The following is a 17394-nucleotide window of genomic DNA, read 5'->3' as shown; positions in this document are numbered from 1 at the left end:
TCCACTGGCAGAAGAACAATCCCCGATTCGGATCTCCGGGAGGGGACAGCGAAGGGGGAAGCGACTGTGAGAAAAAGATTGAACAACCAACGAAAAGGATAACATTCTACCGGTCGGGGCGTGGAATGTCCGAAGCCTGAACGTGGTAGGCAAGCTAGAAAGTCTGAAAAGGGAAATGCTAAGGCTCAATCTAGATATTGTAAGGGTCAGTGAAGTGAAGTGGAAACAAGGCCAGCATTTTTGGTCAGATGAGTAAAGGATAATAGCGACAGCAGCAGAAAATGGTTTAACGGGAGTAGGATTCGTTATGAATGGGAAGGTAGGGCAGAGAGTATGTTACTCTGAACAGTTCAGTGATAGGATTATTCTTAAAAGAATCGACATCAAACCAACACCGACAGCGATCGTTCAGGTATACATGGCGACGTCGTAAGCTGAAGACGAAGAGACAGAGAAAGTATGTGAGGATATTGAGAGGGTAATACAGTACGTTAAGCGAGACGAGAATCTAGTAGTCATGGGGGACTGGAATGCAGTTGGATGCGAAGTAGTAGATGGAGATTATGAGCTTGGGGCAAGGAATGAGAGAGGAGAAAGACTGAGTTCTGTAACAAATTTCAAGAATCAAAACAGGGCGAGGTATACTTGGAAGAGACCGGGTGATACGGGAAGATTTCAGTTAAATTCTGACCGGGTGAAGGAATTCTGCTACTTTGGCGGCAAACAAAGGCATAAAAGACGACGAAGGTGGAAATGAGAATCAGACTAGTGCAGCTTAGAACTATTGACAGAAATTTTTGAAGGCGTACATCTGGAGTACAGAATCGTACAGAAGCAAATAGTGTACTTTGAGGAAACCGCAAATGAAGAGAATCGAATGTTTGAGACATGGTATTACATAAGGATGCTGAAAATGAGGCGGAGTGATAAAAAATGAGGAGTTTCTCCGCAGGTTCGTCGAATCAGGAAACATATGGAAGGAGGGATAGGATGATAGAACATGTGTTAAGATTTCAAAAAGTAATTTCCATGGAGCAAGAGCGAATCCTATAGGACAAAAGAAATAGCTGAAGGCAGAGATTGGAAATCGTAGTGGACCGCATCACATCAGTTGAAAGTCTGATAACCACCGAAAAATGGGGTGTTCTCTCTCTCTCTCTCTCTCTCTCTCTCTCTCTCTCTCACACACACACACACACACACACACACACACACATACACACACAGATTCGTTAATAGTCAGTTGCTCTCACTCTTATTGGCCGTAGTGAATGTTGAGCATTGACACAGTTTAGTGGCAAAACGGAAGATGGTGTAGCAACGGTTCAACTGACGAAAATTAAGCTACACAGTATTACTTAAAGAATGGACATATCGAAAGAAATGCATTTCGGAAACCATAAGGAATAGAAATTCTTTCACGTGAATTGCTCTGGCTCAAAATACTCCAAAGTACAATCCCATGACGTGTACTCTTTAGATTAGTAATATCCATACACCGAGGAAAAAGATGGAAATTAATTAAGATAGATTAATTTGATGTGACAGTAAATGAAATCGCTATTGCTATGGGGACCGAGTGCAACTCTGATGGGTACTCCACTACCAAAAGTGGTAAACTTTGTAAGGTGGGCATGTCATTTTGACTTTTGTTAAATTATCGATGTGCGCGTCAGAGAGAGAGCAAGTTATGTTATTGTTAAACAATCTACGGTCTTTCTGTGACGCAGTTCTTACCTCTGCGAGGTCTGGTACATCCTTAGATGAAGCGAGGTAGGTGATGGACATATTCAGTAGTGCTGTGTTGACTTTTGATTGTATCCATTGTAAGGGACAACAAGGATGAATATTATGTATATATTGCAAGGCGAAAAGAATATAAACTTTGAATAATATTATTCTTGAAGAGAAGAAGTTTGAGGTAAGACTGTAGCACTGTGTAGGTAGATTGTCGTAATTATTATTGTCAGCTAGTTAATTTTGTTCACTTGTTCAGAGATGAGAGAAAGACCACCCCACTTCCCTGAGTCATGCATTAACATATCAAATGATTAAGCTGTTAACATTGTACTCTTTTTAAATCATTGTTCACGTCCGTAAGCATTGTATTTTTCAGACCAATCTTATGTGTGAAGATCAAGCAAAGTTTTACTTTGTGTTTTGAATACATACTTGTTTCTAAAGTCGTTGTCTTGGAATATCATTTGATAGGATTAGCTACTCTCCCCATCCCACAGTTTAAAGAAAGTCTATCATTACGCATTATCACATTGCAGCATGTGGCATGCAATAATTCCAACATTGTTTGGAAATTTTATTTAAAAATAGAAATCTACCTTATTCACTGCCTGTTTGCTGTTGTACTTCCGAGAAATGTGAAAAAATGTCCTTAAGACGCGAGGTAAGTGGAAATTTTTATTAGGGCCAGACAAATGTTTTACTTCCTTTGTGCATCTAATGTAGATACATGCTGTATTCGAACTAGTCACATTTCAGTTCGAATGAGATTCCGTTTAGTCAAAGGTTGGCGTATGAGTTTTATTTGGATAACAGTTTGTGGGTACATAGTTTTGGTAATACGTAGATCTTTTATAGAGTGGGAGGTAAAATTGGCCTAAATTTCAAATAGAAAGGCGTAGTGGGGAACTTACAACGTCCATGTTGAGAAAAAATATGTGCAACTGAAATGCTGCAGGCTACGGATGTTTCCGATTTTCCAAATAATATCTTAAATCTTTGGAATACTACTCATTATATGGATCATTAAAGCTAGAAAAACAATTACCTGCCAACTGATTCGCTTTTTGAACAACAAATAAGAGAGCGAGATCGACGAAGGGTGCCCTGCAATTAATTTCAATGCGTCATGTTAGCTGATTCATCACAGTGCTCCCATTAAGACGTGGTTGTCACAGAAGTTAAATTTCATAGATTCTGTATGGCTTCCACATTCACATTTGTCCGGCAAATCACTGTTGCCGCACTGATGTGCAAAACTACTATCGCATGCGCCGACAATACCAGAAATCCCTCTCCGGGTGGTCACGTCCTGTGCTTCTAACCTTCAGGTCGATTTATAGTTGCCAGGCATTTCAGCATTTCTAAAATGGTATAAATCGCTCCTCAGAATGCTGCGGAAAGCTGCTTTTCCACCGCATATTTTGATCTTCTATATATCTTTGGACGGCGTGTACAAATGGATCTTGTCACTGCGACCTGTTGAGCGCCACGCCTTGCATGTTAATAGTGTGGGGTTCTAGTCGTTGCAAGCCGGGATCGTATAATGAGGGCACACAGAGAAGGCACTGACTTGTTTCGCGGAAAACGGTTAGCAATCACATCTACCACAAAAAGTTGTCGCAGAACAGTTGCAATCACGTGTTTTCCTGAAGGAAAGCATTGTAAATGTAGGTCTCTGTTTTGTTAGTGACATGGTTTCCAGTCCGATGTTTTTTACATTAACATTGACTAACGTAATTTACATACAGAATCTCTCATCTATCGGCTACGTCGTTTATGATAGGCTTTACAATTTATATTTTAACAAACAAAGCTACTCCTTACTCTTATCGTCGTTTTCTACTACTCTCACGATGAATGCCACCAACAGCACCACCACCACCACCACCACCACCACACGACTACTACTTTCCTTTTACTTCTACTATCATTTGTACTATTACTGGTACTAATGCTAAATTCTGTTCTGGTAACTGCGTATATATTAAGTAAGGTCAATTACTTCCTTTGACCTGCGTGGGATTTAAGATAAAAGCAACTTTATTTTTACAGTTTTTTTCATTTTTTAGGTACGTCTTTCTTTCCCACCATTGATGAAAAGAGTTGTTTGAGTGATTTCGGACTTATTTCAGTTGGTCTAAACTGCTACGCACTTATTTCATTTTTGTTGCTGTTGTGATCTTCAGAAAGAAGACTGGTTTCATGCAGTTATTCATACTAGTCTCTCCCGCGCATGCTACCGTATCCTGCATAACTTCAACTCTCATATTGTAATGAAACCTCGGTCTCCCTCTTCTTCTATCCGTTAGTAAATTTACGATTTTTTAATTCTACAAGATGTGTCCTGTCAAATTCTAGCTTCTGTTAGTTGAGTTCTTTTCGCTCTGATTCAATACTTCATTATTCATCTGATATACCCATCCGATATTCATTATTTTTTTCTCTTTCTTATGACAGCATCCTCCTGTTTTTTTTTTTTTTTCTCTGGAGATCGTAATGGCAAATCATTTTACCTCCGAAAAGTTTTACCTGAAAGAATAAATCACAAGGAAGACTTACGTACGTGTCTTCGGGAAATATAACGGCCGTAGTTTCTTCTTGCTTTCAGCCAGCAACAGTGCCAAAGAGAAGTTGCGTTTAAGGTGACTGTGACTGGCTTACTATAAGTTTTTGTTTATTTTTGACATAATCAGTTTCTTATGACACAATGGCAAGTGGTTTCGGTGTACAAAGGTCGTATTCAGGTGTTCACAAGTGAAGATAATTTTATAGAGAACGCGCGCATATAGCGCAAAGAGTAGCGAAAGAAAAGTACACTTAGTTTTAATACAAGCTTTTCATTTTTCTATTGTAGCATATGAAGACAGCCACTTCAAGCCATAATCAGTTACGATTGTGTCTAAAAAAGCGATTTTCTCAAAAATAAACAAAACTTGATACTACCACCGCGTTGGAGTATGGCCTCTCCGGAGATACCCCTCCGATGCGGTTGCTAGTTGCACCTCTGGTGCAGTTATCCATATCGTTCAGACACACAAGTCACCCTACCGCATTGGGCTGTTTCTTATTAGATCTAAACGCTAGTTTGTTTAACAGAGTAAGTACCACACAATATTACTAATTTGGTAGTTTAATTTTTAAAAGAAAAGGAATAGTTCACTAAAAGGATGAAATTACACTAACTGAATACGAAAATAAAACAACTTGTGGGAAAACAGCGATGAGCTCGAATCCGATGTAGTGAGTGTAATCTTTCGTGAAGGGAGAGGAGGAGAAAAACAATTAGTTGTCATAAGGAATGAAGCTTGCTCGAAGGAAGATTAAATAATAGAAATGTTACACCAAAGGTGACACACAACAATTTAAAATAAAAATCGACATAGCATTCAAAATAAACAGATCCACTTAGCTATGCAGATGCAGTCTGAGTGAAACAAATGCAATGTGAGTGATTTTAAAGTTTTTTTTTATTAATAGTTCATGCAAACGAAATTTAAATCAAGTTACAGTGAGAACTGAAACAGGATTAAAGATAGCTAGAGAGGCTGTTGGTATGTGCTTTGCTCTGCTGCCATATATTGATGTGAGATGTGTTCGGAAATGTCTGTGTATCATATCTGGTGTTATTCCCAGGTGACGAGGTAGTGGGGGGGGGGGGGGGCAGGCTCAGTTCCTCTGTTGTGTTGAGTTAGTGGTTTTTGAACAACTGTTCGTGCTGAGTATGTGTATTTATACTTGGGGCGTCTTTGTGTGGCTTGTTGAAGGCGCTACATGACTCATGTTGTTTATCTTAAATCACCATTATTTTCAGCGGTGATTTTTACAAGAATTTAGACTGGGGTATCAGTCATTGCTGCTATATCTGTATAATAAGTAGGTAACGATATACTAGCTAAACTCGTCTCTTCCGTCACACGATGACACCGAATTCAAAAACCAATACATTTTTGAGTTCATTGCCACTAGCAGGTCCCAAATATCACACACTTATTAACTCTTCGTGCAGCAGAAGTAAATTTCGCACATGAATTTGATGAGGATCAGCCTTAACCTAATAATGCTGCAACAGGGTCCGAGATGTACTATGTATGACAAAATTTAAACGTAAATGAAGAGTGAAACAGGGTTTATAAAAAAAACTACTTTAAATGGAAATGATACTTCTTCGACCTTCAGTGGGATGAGACAGGACAAAAAGTTGTAACTAGTACGTACATACAGAAAAACTTCTTGCCTCTGGTGCACTGGAATGTATGGCAAGAGCAAAACAACAACATTTTGTCAGTGGAAATAGGATGCTAAGGACCTAGAGTGAAAATATTGACTAAACCGCAGAAGTAATTTTTGCACGCTTTGGTTTTATGACTCTTAGCGCTTGTTACTCGATTATATGGTATAGCTGTAGATCCACAGAACCTCTCGATTGATGGTAGAGTAGTTTTAGAATTGTTCCGGTACGTAGTCGTCGCTGTTTACAGTTATGTGAGGCGTGCAGTACAGAGATGAAGTAACTTCATACCAGTCATGTAAATGTAAAGTGTAAACGAAGTGCAAAAGTGAATGTATTTCTGACGATAAAAGCCACAGCTAATACGGCAAATAACTATAAAACCTTCAACTCGTCCGTATGATACTTTTTGTGGTAAAAATGATAATAAAATATTATTTTAATATCAAAGAGTAACTGTACAATGTAAATACTTTGTTTGAAGCCATGCACATCTTATATCAAGGTTAAAAAAGGACTTGGTTCAAAGATCGAATACTACTTTTGTTTCTGCTGTGAAAGAATTGAGTGGCTTACATTTTCTGACGCACTAAGTGTTTGATGTACGTATTTTCTTTTATAATATAAGATAAAAAGTGAATTTCTCCAGTTTTTATTCAAAACGTATCCCTCCCTGTGGAAATATTTAAGTGAAATTAATTATTTAAAGTGAACTGTGTAGAAGATTGCCCATCTGGCTTTCTTTTGTAATTTGTTACACAGGCACCCATTACGTGGAGTTTAATTAAATATTAGGCTTTCCACGCAAGTTGACGTAATAAATACTTTGAATAGTGATAATAATTTTCAATCAATATATGCAAAGTTGACTTTATCAGAATTTTTACCAAACTACAGGTATAGATTTAATTGCAGTAGTCAAAAAGGCTTAGGTTTGGTTCACGATATCCTTGAATTTGCAATTAAATTTATTTCTGTCAGAGAAATTACTAACGTAAAATGAAGCCAGCGTGCTGTCAGTGAAATTGTTTGTCGTGAGTACAAATCCTTGCGCTACTTAAGTGGTTATATCGTCGCTCACTTCGCAACAATTAATGTAACGGGCAATAACAGAATAGTTTCACGCTACTTTATGTTTGAGCTAGCCACGAGTTTAGATGTAATTAAACCACTGCAACCTTGTTTATCGTCGGGGTATATGTAAGCCGCATTACGAATGCGCAGAATATACTCTACGCCAACAGTGCATTAAATATCCCTCACTTTTCCCCCAACAATCCCGTCCACATTTTACATTAAAATCTGAACATTTTAATGCCAAAGAGGACAGACGGGCGATATAAAGCGTGAGTATTTTTTAATTAGGGAAATTCCTTGATAGAGCGATAATTAAGTACGTGGTTTGCTCTGAGGGGTGAATAGTTCAGCTACAGAGGGAACATTCGCCCTTTCAGGGCAGAAAGAGAAAATGGATATATGGTATTAGATAACCGCCGGAGTCTCAGCGGTAAGGTTATGGATATCGTTCTAGATATTCTGTCACGTATTTAAGATAATAGTGTGCACTTATTAAGTACAATAGCAGCGTATAAGGGGCGATCAAAACGTTTCCGTTTGAGAGCATTGCTGCAGCATATATACAACCCAGCGCCGATGCGGAAATATAGGGTGAATCTTAAGACGTAACACCCCTTTTATTTCCAGGTATCGAAACAAGGTTTTCGGAAAATTATAGTATGCTAAGGGGCTCGTAATTTTGTGTGTGATAAATTTTATTGACTCTTGTATATATCATATGAGTTTTCCATTTCCTGCCAAAATTCTTGAAAATGATACAAAGTCTGCTCGCATCCTCACGGTAATGCAGATGACTTTTTCAATGTCCTAATCACCATGGTCAAGTGCTCGTGTATCACGGTGACACCGCGAAAAAGAAGCAACACAAGGGGTGGAAATACAAGGATCCACCACCACCGTGAAAACGGAGAGCCAACCATCATCGAGAAAGATGATGCTGGGTGTTTTGCGATCACCAGTGGTACCAGATAATACTCGTAAGGGGCAGAACATGCGGGTGAAATCTTCTGATGAGATTACGGTACGCTGTCAAGACGAAGCGTTGCGGGGAGTTGTCCAAGGGAATGATATTGCTTCACAACAACACCACAGCTCACTTTGCACGGTACGCAGTGACACAGGCTGAATCTCTGAGCTATCAAATATTGCCTCATCCCCGTATTCTTTCGTTGAAAGATGTCTCTATTGCGTGGAAGGCTTTTCCAGAATAATGACGGGGTGATTTTCCGAGGTGGAGAGTTTCCTGGGCAATCAGAATGGAGACCTGAACCACTTAGATCTGCTTCATTTCCAAGATCTCATCCATCGGTGTGGAGTGAAAATGTGTAGAACAGTACTGTCACCATCACCAATTTTCAGAGCCTTATTTTTTGGAAGCATCAGTTAAAAATGGCCCCTCGTAACTGATCGTGGGAGATGAAGTCAAATAAAATCTCTGGATAAAGTCGTAACCGTAAAATATGCCCATCAAAGTGGCTGTAGAAAAATCAGATTCCAGCATGAGATTTGTTGAAAGTCGTACAAAAATGTGCTCATCCACAAAGAAGGTAATTATATTCACTTGCCCTACGCAATTCATGAGCATTATCGGTTTGAGACTCTGATTTTACAAGAGATACACATCGTCAGTAGACCAGCACAGTCCGTATCGAGCAAGTGTGAGAACGTAACGGGGCTGCTCATCCAAGTCTATTGGCAGGCGCCGCAAGTGAGGTGGCGTGCGTCGCGGAGAGACTTACAGCTAAAATTCCGAGAATACAGGTTGCAAGTGCAGTCATGAATCAAAGCCCTTCCTCCACAATTTTCTCGCAAAATAATCTCGATGGCGAAATCAGGAAAAAAGTCGATCTGAAACGGTCGATTATCGGCAACCGCGTTTTCCGTTCGTGAATGGAACGTTAATAGGATGAACTGACAATGGAAACTGAAGAACTCACCACCACACACAACATGGCAACTTGTGGAATGTAGGTTTAGGGTGATTCAGCTGTCTCTTGCTATGGGTTTTATCCAAACCACAATGCCTTCAAATACCACGCAGTGACTTCCATATTCTCTTGCTCGTTAAGAGTAAACTATTAATCCTCCAGAAGAAATGAATGGAATCTTTTAGTAGGATATTTAATATAGTTAAATTTTTTACCACGATACTTATTCACTACAGGCCGCAGTTTCCGAGTTATTTAGAAAAACGTATCAAAATTAGTCTCAAACGCGTGTTTCTTGAATAACTCCGGAACGGTGGCCATCAGCGGAAACATATCCCGGTGCAGAATTTAACTACACTAAGTTTCCTACAAAACGGTCCAATTCCTTTTTACTGTAGGTCTGATAATTTGCGTTTAGCGAGCGAGAGAATATGAAAATTTCGTGGTTTTTGAAGGCATTGCGGGATGCATAAAACCCATAGGTAGGGGCAACTGAAACACCCTTGAAACATCCCCGTAGAAAAGTTTATGAATTACTGTGCTGGTAAACCTCTTACGTTATTTGATTTTCAAACAGCTGAGCAGAACTGAACGTACTCAGACATTTCTCTCTTTACTTATTCTGATCAACACTAAAGTGACACACAATGGCCCTGACTAACAATAACCTAACCTTCCATGGATCACTTACCTCCAAAAAATCTTCGTTACTCAGACTACTGTAAAACAGCGAGCACCAGTACTGCCAACTAAATAAAAGATTCTAACTACTGAAGGACTAACTACTGATAGGCATACTTAGCAAATGAAAGATTTTGATAGAGAACAAACAATGTATTTACCTTAATAGTGTTCAAAAGTCATAATATATATCAGTTCATGACATCCAGTCTTACAAATTTACTGTCTCTGATGGACACACGTCCAGATCATCCGCTCTCAAAACTCCGCCATCTCTCTCCCCACATCCACCACTGCTGGCGGCTCACCTCCAACTGCGCAACGCTACGCGCTGTTCACATCCAACTGCCCAACACTATAATAGCGAATATTTCAACAATGCCAACCAGCCACAGACTGCACACAGCACAGCCAGTGATTTTCATACAGAACGCTACGTGACGTTACCAACATAAAACCTAAGCAGCCTACTTACACCCTGTGTGTGTGTGTGTGTGTGTGTGTGTGTGTGTGTGTGTGTGTGTGTGTACTATCTGATCAAAAGTGTCCGGAACCACAAAGTAATGTACCCATAAAAAAGAAGTCGGTAAGTATTGTATCGTCAGTACAGATGCAGTAACAGCAGAACGGGGCGCCCATGAGAACGCAGTGACTTGAAACGTGTATTAGTCATTGCATGTCACATGGCTAACATCCATCAGGGACGTTTAATTCTTCTAAAGCTGCCCAAGTCGACTATTGGTGATATGGGTTTGAAGTAGATATGCGAAGGAACAACTACAGCTAAACCGCTACCAGGCAGACCTCATGTACTGACTGATAGAGTCCGTCGAATATTGTGGCACATCGTCGTAAAATATCGCATGAAAAGAGTGGAAGGAATCACTTGGAGTTTAAAACTATTCCCAGGTGTCCAGATAGCACAATGACTGGTCTTCGGGAGTTAAAAGCAGTGGGATACGACCGTAGAGCAACTCATCACAAATCAGACGTTTCTGTAGCAGTGCTAAGCGGCACTTGTCATGGCGTAAACAGTGACGCCACTTGACAGTGGGTGACTGGAAACAAGTCATTTGGAGTGATGGTTCACGCTGTCCCCTACAGCAATGCGATGTAAGGCTTTGGGAATGGCGAATGCCTGGAGAACGTTTCTCGCCCATATCCACGGTGCCAGAAGTGAAATACGGAAGAGACAGTGTTATGGTATGGGGAAGGTTTTCGAGCATTTGGTGTGATCTCCTTATTGCGCTCAAGAAAACGCTAAGTGAAGAAGGATTTGGACACAGTTTACAGCATTCTGTACTTCCACAGTAAAGGAATAGTTCGTTAATGATGAGTGATTATATCAGCATGACAGTGCACCCTGTTCCAGAGCAGCATCTGCTGCAGTTTGTATGAAAATGCTGCGAGACGAAACGACCATTTGGATGGACTTTAATAACTTTCGTCTTCGCCACGTTTTTATTATTTCTAAAAACACCTTACGCGTTTCGACATTACGTCGTTTTCAAAGGCAGTGTAACGTCAGTTGTTCATTAGGTACACTGCATCACGTCAACATTCTCAGTCATGAGACAAGTGTAAACTGCTACGAAGGGAAAATTTTGGAAACCAAATTTTCCATTGGTAGCAGTTTGCACTTGTCTTGTGATTGAGAATATTTACGTGATACGAGGGTTGTCAAGAAAGTAGGTTCCGATCGCTCGCTAAATGGAAACCACAGTGAAACTCAGAAACATTTTATTTTCAAGAGTTAGCTACACTTTCCACATACTTCTCTACATACTGCCCACTCCGACTTAGACATTTTCCGGTGCATTATACCAAATTACCAACGCCATCGTCATAGAAGGCAGCTGCCTGTGCTTTCCGATAATTCTCTACGTTGGTCTATAGCGCGTAGCCTGCGCCCCAGTGTTGTCTTCGTATCCAGCGTTTCATGTGAACAGGGAAGATACTCAGGACGAGCCAATTAGGGTTGTGTTGTGCGTGATCGAACACTTCCCATCGAAAAGCTGCAGGAGCGTCTTCACTGCCCCTGCAGAGTGCAGCTGACACTTGCCATGAAGAAGGAAGTGTGTGGCGGTTGTGTTAGGTGGGCTGCATTCATTAAGGCGTAGCCTCTCAGCGGGTCCTCCTCCTTGGCGGGAGACATCGTCGTTCTAGGCTCACAACTGAAAAGAGCGTCTTGATGCGATCGACTGTCATACTAGAGACACTACCCAACACATCTGCACAAAGCTTCATCGGGTTTTCACTGTGGTGTCAATTTCGCGACCTATCAGAACTTACTTTCTGGACAACCCTCGTACAGTCTATCAAATGTACAATTTTATATGACTGAAGTAACACTGCCTTTGAAAATGACGTACAGCTGAAACCGGTAAAGTGGTTTTGGAAATAATAAAAGTGTGGTCAAGATACAAGGAAAGTTATTAAAGCAGCATCTGTGAGGCTATGGTTTGTGAGCAATAACATTTCTCAGATTGACAGACCTGTCCAGAGGCCTGACCTGAACCCAATGGAATACTTTCGGGATGGGTTAGAACATCAAATTCTTTACAGACCCCGCCATCCAATATCACTACCTTCTGTAATTTGGCTCTTCAGAAAGAATAGGTTGACATTCCTCCACAGACATTCAGAGCGTTACTGAATGTGTCCCACCAGAGCTCTAACTAACATAAGGGCGGAGAGTGGACACACCACATATTAACGTTAGCAAGTCCGCCTGCTTAGCTGGATAGTAATGTGCTAGATGAAAGCAGGCCCGGGTTCGATTCTCGGCTGGGATGGAAATTTTCTCCACTCGTGGACTGCTTATTGTGTTATCCTCATCATCATTTCATCCTCATCACCGGCATACAAGTCGCCAAATGTGTCGTCGAAAGAAATAAGACTTGCACTTGGCGGCCGAACTTCCCCAACTGGGGCCTCCCAGCCAACGATGCCGTACGCTGATTTCCACAATGTCCACAAACAGGTGTCTGTATACTTTCGATCAGATAATGTGTGTTATATCATAGCCTGGTATAAACTGAAGCAAGTTTGGTAAACTTACGAGGTAGTTCAAAAATGGTTCAAATGGCTCTGAGCACTATGGGACTTAACATCTATGGTCATCAGTCCCCTAGAACTTAGAACTACTTAAACCTAACTAACCTAAGGACATCACGCAACACCCAGCCATCACGAGGCAGAGAAAATCCCTGACCCCGCCGGGAATCGAACCCGGGAACCCGGGTGTGGGAAGCGAGAACGCTACCGCACGACCACGAGATGCGGGCTTACGAGGTAGTAGCATGTGATAATTACTGTTGGGTAAGTCGTCCCTACAGCCTCTGTTTGTGGGCACGAGGAAAGCGGCGACATACAAGCATATCAGTGGAATTTACGGAAAAATTTCAACCAAACTGTTTGACTTAGTTAACTGGAAACTGTGCAACTGAGGTGGGACATACATAGGACCTTCAGGGTTGAGGGCTGAAGGGGAAGGCACGTAAAATAATTGAAAACGAAGTGTATTAATGAGTCCGTAGTTTACAGGGTTATTGAGAGTTTCGTTTAGTTCAGACCCCTAGCGTGGTGTGATGTTAGGTATGGATGGCTTGTAAATCATTACTCTGGCACATTTTGGAGAATCCTTAGTATTCCTAAGAAAAGGGCTGGGCCAAGGGGAGGAATACGTACAAACATACACTAACGGCAAAAACAGCAGTGCCCAAAAATAAACAACGTGGAGTTAAGAAATTCTATGAATACATTTGTCTAGGTAACATATTTAATTGATTAACATTGCGAGATAACAGGTTAATGTAATCGCAAGATAAGCCGTTGCAAATTTGAAACGCTGCCACATTAATAACCAGTGTAACAGCCAAAATACTGAATGCAAGCATGCGAACGTGCATGCATTGTGTTGTACAGGTGTCGGATGTCTGTTTGTGAGATGGAGTTCCGTGCCTGTTGCACTTGGTCAGTACAGGGACGATTAACGCCAGTTGTGGATGACTGCAGATTTCGTCCGAAAATGTCCCAAATGCGCTCGAGTGTAGAGAGATGTGGTGATCGATCAGGGAAAGGCAACGTGTCGAAACTCTGTAGGGCGTATTGGGTTACAACAGCGGTATGTGGGCGGCGCTGTCCTTTGGAAAACATCCTTCTGATGGCTGTTCGTGAATGGCAACACACGAGGTAGAATCTCCCGATTGACGTACACATATTTGCAGTCAGGGTGCTTGGGAAAATCAAGAGAGTGCTCCTGCTGTTATACGAAATCGCGCCCCAGACCATAACTCCAGGTGTACGAGTGTGTCCAGCATTCAGACAGGTTGGTTGCAGGCTCTCACCTGGCCTCATTCTAGCCAACACACGGCCATCACTGGCACCGAGGCAGAATCAGCTTTCATCAGAAAACACAACGGACCTCCACCTTGCCCTCCAATGAGCTCTCAAAAAATGGTTAAAATGGCTCTGAGCACTGTGGGACTTAACGTCTGAGGTCATCAGGCCCCTAGACTTAGAACAACTTAAGCCCAACTAACCTAAGAACATCAGACACATCCATGCCCGAGGCAGGATTCGAACCTGCGACCGTAGCCGCAGCGCGCTTCATGACTGAAGCGCTTAGAACCGCTCGGCCACAGTGGCCGATCAATGAGTTCTCACACCACTGAAGTCTCTAATGATGATGGTTTGCGACAATGGAATGCATGCTACAGGTTTTCTGTCTCGGAGCTGTCCTTGTAACCGATTTGTAACAGTCGTTGAGCCACTGCGATGCCAACTGCTGCTCACATTTCTGCTGCAGATGCCGTACGATGCGCCAAAGCCACACGCCGAACACGATAGTCTTCTCTCCCGGTAGTGCCACGTGTCCGTCCGGAGCTGGTCCTCTTGTGACAGTTCATTATCGTGACCACCACTGCCAACAATCATGTACAGTGGCTACATTCCTGCCAAGTCTTTCTGCAGTATCGTACAGGGAATATCCAGCTTCTCGTATTTCACGACCTCGTCCAAAGTGAAGTGTTGACTAACATCAGCTCTCCATGTTCTGTCTCAAAGGTAATTAACGCTCAAGACTGTTACAACGTGTATTTGAAGCAAACCTGATTTGCATCCTCGTAGTGGCGCCACAAGCGCCACTCTAATGCGACAGGATTGAAATTTGAATAGACGTCATCTTTCAGATGTAGAAACACACCTATAAACTTTATGTTGCACAACTTCTACTTGGTGTTGCGATTTTTTTCTGTAAGTGTACATGGGCTTTCTATCTAGGAAATAAATGTGAGGGTAAGACAAACACTGCAATTTCCCTCTCTCTCTCTCTCTCTCTCTCGCACGCGCGCGAGCGCGCGCGCGCGCGCGCGCGCGCGTGTGTGTGTTTGTGTGTGTGTGTGTGTGTGAGAGAGAGAGAGAGAGAGAGAGAGAAGAGAGAGAGAGAGAGAGAGATAGAGAGAGAGAGAAGCAGTAGATATATTTCATTCCTTTTACTATCTACAGTAAAATCGGAATAAATAAATAACCGGAAAACTCCACGTAATCAGCCAGTAAATAATAGCTACGTGCGGAGCAGATGTAATGCATTCGTGACGGTTTTCGAATGCTTTTGCTATCTTTAGTGCAAGCTGTCTCTGTCTTGTAGGAGACATCACGATGAATCTTCAGTAAACTCAAGGTAGCTTGTGCATTGTATTTCCTCACCGTTCATTCGCAAAGACGTGCGGGGAGTTTTACATGTCTAGTTTAAAGCCGATGAAACTCAAGCGGCTTGGAACACTTCCAGCAAGGTACGGATAATTCAGTTTCTTGCAGAGCCCCGCCTCTGAAAGCACAATGCAGTATCTTCGCAGCGCACGGATCAGCGAGAGGAAGCAGCTGAAACAAAAGCTCATTGTTGTGACGTCGCAGCTGGAGACTGCTTTCCTTACCTGCCGTCAATCAAAAGGCTCGTACCCGTCTTACGGCCGCTGTGAGAGTGGCGTAATGCGCACCCTAAAAGGCTCATTACGGCGCAAGGTATTAATATCCGCCGACAGCAGGGGGACGTTGGTATACTACTCGAACGCAGAGATAATTTTATATGCGCGATAGTCACGCAAGGTGCTGCCGAAATGATAGCGAACCTTCAGGCCCGCTCTTCTGCGCACGGCGGGATTCACTGACGGAACCCCATTTGAGGACCGTGCGAACAAAGTATTCGAAGAAGTGCTGGCCTGTATTTACAAGGGGTAACGAGCGGAATTCCCTGACAAGAAGGAACAGGCAAATCAAGCTTTATAGACTGACGGCAAGAAACGTGCATAACGCCTTAGCAGTTGAAAACGAGAGGCTGCCAAAAGAGACTTTTTAAGAAAACGTAAGAGTATGCTCATGAAAAATAGAAATGAATTCGTTCATGTTAACATTATGTGAACCATCGAATTAGGAGGAAGTTTAATTACGTTAAATACAAATACCAGACCTAGAAGTTTCCATTGTTGATTATATCTATTATTCTACGAGGGCAGTTCAATAAGTAATGCAACACATTTTTTTTCTGAAACAGGGGTTGTTTTATTCAGCATTGAAATACACCAGGTTATTCCCCAATCTTTTAGCTACACAACACTATTTTTCAACGTTATCTCCATTCAATGCTACGGCCTTACGCCACCTTGAAATGAGGGCCTGTATGCCTGCACGGTACCATTCCACTGGTCGATGTCGGAGCCAACGTCGTACTGCATCAATAACTTCTTCATCATCTGCGTAGTGTGTCCCACGGATTGCGTCCTTCATTGGGCCAAACATATGGAAATCCGACGGTGCGAGATCGGGGCTGTAGGGTGCATGAGGAAGAACAATCCACTGAAGTTTTGTGAGCTCCTCTCGGGTGCGAAGACTTGTGTGAGGTTCTGCGTTGTCATGAAGAAGGAGAAGTTCGTTCTGATTTTTGTGCCTACGAACACGCTGAAGTCGTTTCTTCAATTTCTGAAGAGTAGCACAATACACTTCAGAGTTGATCGTTTGACCATGGGGAAGGACATCGAACAGAATAACCCCTTCAGCGTCCCAGAAGACTGTAACCATGACTTTACCGGCTGAGGGTATGGTTTTAAACTTTTTCTTGGTAGGGGAGTGGGTGTGGCGCCACTCCATTGATTGCCGTTTTGTTTCAGGTTCGAAGTGATGAACCCATGTTTCATCGCCTGTAACAATCTTTGACAAGAAATTGTCACCCTCAGCCACATGACGAGCAAGCAATTCCGCACATATGGTTCTCCTTTGCTCTTTATGGTGTTCGGTTAGACAACGAGGGACCCAGCGGGAACAAACCTTTGAATATCCCAACTGGTGAACAATTGTGACAGCACTACCAACAGAGATGTCAAGTTGAGCACTGAGTTGTTTGATGGTGATCCGTCGATCATCTCGAACGAGTGTGTTCGCACACTCCGCCATTGCAGGAGTCACAGCTGTGCACGGCCGTCCCGCACGCGGGAGATCAGTCAGTCTTGCTTGACCTTGCGGCGACGATGACACACGCTTTGCCCAACGACTCACCGTGCTTTTGTCCACTGCCAGATCACCGTAGACATTCTGCAAGCGCCTATGAATATCTGAGATGTCCTGGTTTTCCGCCAAAAGAAACTCGATCACTGCCCATTGTTTGCAACGCACATCCGTTACAGACGCCATTTTAACAGCTCCGTACATTGCTGCCACCTGTCGGAAGTCAATGAAACTATACGA

The 17394-nt window shown here is 42.3% G+C and overlaps 1 protein-coding gene across 1 annotated transcript in view; it reads left to right on the top strand.

Annotated features, from left to right (window-relative positions):
- Window positions 1–17394, top strand: part of LOC126262536 (high affinity cAMP-specific and IBMX-insensitive 3',5'-cyclic phosphodiesterase 8) — a 1685047-nt gene that overhangs the window by 646535 nt on the left and 1021118 nt on the right. The window lies entirely within an intron of this gene.

Source organism: Schistocerca nitens, chromosome 6, assembly GCF_023898315.1.
Source record: "Schistocerca nitens isolate TAMUIC-IGC-003100 chromosome 6, iqSchNite1.1, whole genome shotgun sequence".
Taxonomy (NCBI): Eukaryota; Metazoa; Arthropoda; class Insecta; order Orthoptera; family Acrididae; genus Schistocerca; species Schistocerca nitens.
The sequence above is the reverse complement of the archived record's forward strand: the minus strand, read 5'-3'. Positions and strand labels throughout refer to the sequence as shown.